Source organism: Bidens hawaiensis, unplaced genomic scaffold, assembly GCF_021521415.1.
Source record: "Bidens hawaiensis isolate Kalapana, Puna unplaced genomic scaffold, B.hawaiensis_p1.1 tig00036873_1, whole genome shotgun sequence".
In the NCBI taxonomy this organism is placed as follows: Eukaryota; Viridiplantae; Streptophyta; class Magnoliopsida; order Asterales; family Asteraceae; genus Bidens; species Bidens hawaiensis.
The window spans coordinates 52,763-60,113 of NW_027496447.1; positions in this window are offsets into that span (position 1 = coordinate 52,763).

Sequence of the window (7,351 nt, forward strand, 5' to 3'; positions counted from 1 at the left end):
AGGTAGGAATCGTTCGAAATACATAATAAAATAACACTTCGAATTTATAAATTCTGTTACAATACAATAATTAAAGAAAATAATAAACTAGATTACCCAACATCCACAACAATAAACATTTATAAAATGTCATATTGGCATCACGTTAGATTTCAACCTTTTTCTTAAAAAGCTTTATTTTTTCACAACAATAAATACACAAGCCCAATTAAAAAATATTAAAGTTATATACATATATATATAAGAGAGAGAGAGAGAGAGAAATGGCTACATCATCATCAGTTTGTTTCTAGTTTTATTCTACAAACTTTGAAGACAAACCCTACCTCCGCAACAAGGAGATTTGTAAACAAAAAGTTTGTCTCTTGCCAAATGGATTCAAACATTGAGCTTTGTAGCACATGTATCATTCATTTGAATTATTCCTCCTTAGAGCATTCTCATCCTATCCCCTGTAATTATGTGTGAAAAGTTTGCAAATTATAGGGTGGGGTTGTGAGTAGGGATGGCAATGGGTCGGGTTTGGGTCGGGTTTAGGTATTCCCAAACCCATACCCGGTTATGAAAGTCCATCCCAAACCCGTACCAAACCCGCCGGGTTTTAATCGGGTAATTACCCGTCGGGTTTCAGGTTTTCCCATCGGGTTTCGGGTTTCTTATCGGGTTTTGTTAAAATACCCGCCAGGTATACCCGGCTCAAAACCCGCTAGGTTTCTACCGAGTTTTAACAAAATATGACTAATCGATTACAAAGATGGTTACCAAAAAGATAAAATGTTACAAATAGTTGACATAAACAAGTTTCGACAAATAATATATTTGGAATATAGTATGTTAGTTTGAGGTCCATGTATTACACGGGTAATTGACGAAAATTTTAAACTCTAGCGATTAAATAAAATTAAGTCAAAAATGATCATATATTGTTAATACAATTACAATTTACATTAAAATTGTAAAAATTACATAACTAATGTTACACAAATATGTTACAAATAAGTAAAAAAAACTTCATTGTTCACTACATTTGTTGTATTGGTTGGTATACATTGTTTATCAAAAATCAAAATCTTTAGTCCATGTCTAATTGTAACATATAAGTTTGCTTATAACTTTTTGATGTAGCCACATATAGTTGTCCGTGTGACAAATAAGGTTATTTCATATACATACCAAATTACCACCCCTAAATAATGATAATTGTAACACCGCAAAAATTTCAAGTTCAAAGTATAAACTTTGCAAAGTCTAGGGACTAAAATTGCCAAAATCCAAACTTGAGGGTTAAAAATGAAAAATTTGATTTCTTGTCCTACCGCGCTACGCGATGGACAAAAGGAGAAGCCCATCGCGTACCGCGATGGAGCCTCTGACAATTTGTGACACGTGTGCCACGTGGCACACGGTGGCATTATGTGCTGCCACGTGTCACCACGTGGCAACACTGTCACCACGTGGAGTGGTGACTGCCACGTGTCAACACGTGGCAGGTCTATATGGGTGACTCGACAGACCTATATCGCGGTACGCGATAGGTCTGTCCAGGGACCCATCGCGTACCGGGATGGGAGCCCAGAAAATGCCTATAAATAGCGGCCATGGGATCTCAGTCCAAGCATCCAAAATCAGCTCTCTAACCTCTCTTTATAAATACCACACTCTCTCTAAAAATCCTCGTAAAACGTGCCACGAATTCCTCGATAAGAGTGCCTCGAATCTCGTTTGTATATAATTGTTTCCTTAGAGTTTGTGCTACCCTCCACCCACATATCAAGAAGGTGTTGTTGAAATGGCAATGAATCTCGATAAGCGTGTCAACGAGTATCGAAGTTTGGCATAATCGTTTGATGATCGAGAAGTAAAGCGGCGTCGGAGTGCTGCTCAAGTCCCTAGGATTTCGGTACGCCACTAAGGCTAGGCGTAATATCGAATTCAATATAATTTAATATTATATTCAAGGCATAAGCCTTAAGTCGAGGATATACTCGATACCTCGATAACAAAAAAGAAAAGAAAAGAAAACATAACAAATAGACAAATGAAAGTATGATTGTTGAATATTGTGATACATATATATGTGTGTAAGTATATATGATTATATTCTTTGTTATGAAAATATTATTTAATGAATAAATAGTATTCTTAAATAATAAAAGAAAAGATTACGTTTCTTAGAGAAGAAGAAACGTCGGGTTTTTATATAAACTAAAGGTTTATAATTTACTTTTAACAAGAGGTTTTCAAGTAAATAAGAACTGAACTAAAGGTTCAATCGAGTATTGAGATATAAGACTAAAGGTCTTAAGCCGGATCGTGTATCCGACTAACAAATATTTATACTCGTAACTATAGATTCGAGATAAAGAAAGGGAAAGACCCTTGAACGGTGAGTGAAGCCGATCCTAAAGAGATAAGGTGAATACGCCCCCCAAACTTTTAAACTTGTTTTCAAAATGAGTCAACTTGTTATATGAAATTGTTTACAAGGAACTATGTGTTCCTAAAACCGTTATAACTATGGGTATGAACCTAGCCCTCAGGCTGTGGTATACATATGTCTGGATCCTTACATAGGTGGTACTATGCGATGTATGGGCATGATCGCACCACCCTTGGTCGTAGAACGCTCTCCTGCAGGGAGTACGACCGTTGTGTATATTTACGGGTACTTAACTAAGTCAAACGCTGCGGTGTTTGTGAGGTGACCTAGTGTAGAGGCTCTAGTTTATAATGTGTTATTTGACTTTGATATTCCTAAGCCACGTTGGGCCGAGACAGGCGTAGTCTCGAGGGGTAATAAAGTAAAAGAAAGTATTTATGCGTGAAGTGACGTATTTTCTTATATTTTGCAGGTGAACAAGTTTAGCCCTTGGAGTGACGAAGTGCTTATATATCCGATGGCTCGGATTTTATTTTGTAAAACTTAATATATGGTGGTTTGTAACATAAACAAGTAATCTTTTGTTAACTCAAACGGGTATTCTATAATCCCGCCTTTTATGTAAATATTATATATCGATCCTTAAAATTTATAAGTCTTCCGCAAACTAAACGTAACTCTGATTTATTTACAATTACGATACCAACTTATGGGTCATACTCCTAGGCCTTAGATGGGGGTGTGACAGGTTGGTATCAGAGCCATCGATCTTAGCGAATTGGGTATCATAAAACAATACCCAAGCTTCGATCCAAGTATAAGAAATAATTGTTTATGTGTTTTAGGGATAAGATAGGCTGGTAACCTTTCTTTCCCACTCCACACTCTAAACCACCCATATTGATAGATGTCGTTTAAAGCTCATATGGAGAATTATTTGCGCAAGGAAAAGGAGGCCGGAATAGCCAAACCTTACCCCGAAGACAACATGAGCGATGGTTACTATGAAGCATACTTCAACCAAGATGTGGAACACGACTTGACCAAACCTGTGTACTACCCCGGAAGTCTACACTACCCAATAGATGTTCCCGATAGTCCACCAAATCAAGGAATGGAGCCACCAAGGCACTCAAGCTACCATCCACCAACCCTACCGATGTATAATCATTCAGAAAAACCGACGTACCATCCAACAGAGATTCCCATTTACCAACCCTCGGAGGTAACACAATGCTATCCAGCCGGATACCTACCGAACTCTCAACCATCCTCCGAATGGATGAAATACCTCTCTGAACAACAGGAGTGGCATGCCGGAAGCTCCACTCTCAATGAAGTCAACTCCCAACCAACCAATAATGAAGGGTCGTCCCGTAGACCCAAGATGAGAATAATGATGCCCACTGACACTTTTCAGATGATCCCAATAAACAATGAAACCACACAACCCATGGAGGAAGATGAACCGGAAGAGGAGGAATCAGAAGAAGAAGATGAACCAGAAGAGGAGAAAGATCCCGAAGAAGAAGAAGAACCCGAGGAAGAGATTAAAGAGGAACCGGAAGAAGAGCATCCTGAGAATCCTAATGAGATGTCAAGCTCAATGAACGGATCACTCACTTCCCAAAACGCAAGCTATGGTTCTGTGGATCCATATATCCAGCATCTTGAGAAACTTAGGAATCAAGCTTCGTCAAGCTTCCCACCATTTCAAGGAAGGATTCCGTCAATCGAAGAACAAGCTGATGAGATCCGTTAGCAGAATCAAGCTGCCAAGACCTACCTCTACCTTTCATCCAACATGGATTACGTTCTGTATCCAGAACCGACAAATCACTACGAGATGGTGACGCTGGGTTACCATGACCCACCTCCGTAGTATGGATACCCCAATGTAATCCCACAATCGTATGAAGAACATCTGGATCGTGCATTGCACGAAACCGACGATTGGAGGAAGAAGGTAGATGAGGAAGAGAAGAAAAAGAATAAAGTTGGTGAGACACTCCTTCATAAATGCAACAAGATATCGAAGGTTGTGAAGAAGTTTTTGAAGAACTAAAGATGGTGGAATGTAAGGAGAAGCTATGTGTGTAATATAGTTGTGTGAAATGTGTATAAATAAAGAACGTATGAAATGTTCTGATGTAATGATAGGACGAACTATATATATATCGTGGAAACGATATATATAAATATGTGTAATATAAAATATACATATCCTTTTGTGATATGTATATGTAAGGCCCCGAACCCGGTGACCCTACTTTAGCGTCGGATTTACTCATAAACACAGTCCTTCAAATCAGAGTTTAATAAAACTTTTCGCGGAATATAAAACATCAATCATTTGTTACAAAACGTTAAACCTTTTCTTTGATACCATAACACAAAGCTTTATATTTAAAACATCTTTACTTCTTTCTTCAGATGCCAGCCGTTCAATCCATGCCGTGTGTCATCCTCATGCTAACTCTGTAATTAGCTCACCTGCGTGCATACTGAAAGTCAGCTACGCTGAGTGAGTTCTAGTTAATCAGGCAACATACAATTTTATTCTCATACATTCCATAACGTATCCGTAGACACACATTTCTACCTTAACCTCGTATAAATATCCATGGGAGGATCATCACGTAATATCTATTAAAAGAACCTTTACCACTACCATACTATATATAATTTCCATAGGAGGAACCCTATATTTTCCATTGAAGGAGCCCTATACTTTCCATTGAAGGAACATTATACTTTCCATTGAAGGAGCCCTATACTTTCCATTGAAGGAACATTATACTTTCCATTGAAGGAACTCTATACTTTCCATTGAAGGAGCCCTATACTTTCCATTGAAGGAACATAATACTTTCCATTGAAGGAACCCTATCTATAAGTTGTTATTTAATATCCATGTAAGGAGCTAATCACTTCCCTCGACGATACGTGCAATATCCGAAGATCGTTCACGTACCGTCAAGCAATCAATCGTATTTATCACATATACCATACACGACATACATTATCATTTCTTTCTTTCATTACTTTATCACGTTCATACACATAAGCATACGTATCATACTTACCGTACACATAGCGTTACAACCTGACAGTACGTGCAGTATCCGAAGATCGTTCACGCACCATCAAGCAATCCTTCATACATAACATTCCTACCTTATACATAGCTTTACAACCTGACAGTACGTGCAATATCCGAAGATCGTTCACGTACCATCAAGCAATCATTCATTCATAACATTCCTACCTTATACATAGCTTTACAACCTGACAGTACGTGCAATATCCGAAGATCGTTCACGTACCATCAAGCAATCATTCATTCATAACATTCCTACCTTATACATAGCTTTACAACCTGACAGTACGTGCAATATCCGAAGATCGTTCACGTACCATCAAGCAATCATTCATATATTTCACATTATCCATATAAGGCATACACTTATCTCTTAGGATAAGTGTATTAACTATCACATTGAGTATGCACACAGCCCCGAAAACATAACACATAAATGGGGCTAGAAACTCACCTGAACTCTGCTTCTGTTTCTGATAGCTGTAAATCCCTTCTCTTAACTGGGCTCGGCTGACTGAACAAGTTACACGTATCAATTAACTATCACCTCTCATAATGTATTTCTATCTTTATATGACCCACAACGAACGGGGGTCCGGGGGCAGCGCCCCTGGCAGCGGGGTCTAGGGGCGGCAGCCCCTAGCAGGGTCCAAGGGGCAGAGCCCCTGGCTGGGGTCGAGCTGCCAGGTCAGCTTGGAAAAATTTTATTTTCGATAACTGCCTTAACACATTTTCCATTAGGTTTTAATTTATTTTCTAAACGAACCTCACTTCAGGCGAAGTTAAACCTTAGGCGAACTTGGCTTCAGGCGAAGTTAAACCTTAGGCGAACTTGGCTTCAGGCGAAGTTAAACCTTAGGCGAACTTGGCTTCAGGCGAAGTTAAACCTTAGGCGAACTTGGCTTCAGGCGAAGTTAAACCTTAGGCGAACTTGGCTTCAGGCGAAGTTAAACCTTAGGCGAACTTGGCTTCAGGCGAAGTTATCCTTAGGCGAACTTGGCTTCAGGCGAAGTTATCCTTAGGCGAACTTGGCCGTAGGCGAAGTTATCCTTAGGCGAAGTTACGCTTGAAGGCGAAGTTACGCTTGAAGGCGAAGTTCATCAGGCGAACTTAATCTTGCAGGCGAAGTTGTCGCGCTGCAGATCTGTTTGCCCATAACTCATTCGTTTCTTAGCCAAATAACTCGATTTTGGTACCCACGGAACCGTATGATCAGCGCCTACAAACCCCAACCATCAAATCGGCCTAAAATCGACGTTTTAGGGGTCCGATTTGGGCTGTAAGGTTTCGGGTCCGGTTAACCCGTCAAATCCTAACCATTTTAAGTAATATTAGCTTTGCGGGATTAGTTCTTACCTTACCAACTCAGATCTATCAACAAATCTCGGGTCTCGGCTTCGAATCTTGATCGGTTAGAATGTGTGTGTTTTGAGTGTGTATGGAGTGTGTGTTGGGGAGTTGGTGAGAAATGAGATATTTTGGGATTTTGGGGGTATTTATATCCCTAAAATCCCATTCTCATTTAACCCATCTCAATTAACCCAAGTCCACAACCCACATCCATTACCCAACACTAGCCCGACCCATACCAACTCCTATTATATTATTTATTTCCTGATAACCCGAGTAAACTTTCCATCTATTAATAAGTAATATAACTAATATTACCTTAGAAATTTCGGGATGTTACAAGTCTTCCCTCCTTAAAGAGGTTTCGTCCCCGAAACCTAACTTATTCCCTATAAAAGGAAAACTTCTTACATTTATACGTTTTAAAGAATTGCTTTCGCTTTCTGAGTTACCCTTCCTACTTCCGACTTTACAGCCATCGAATGGTGGTCATGTGTTTTAGCTATTTAAGGTAGCTTGTC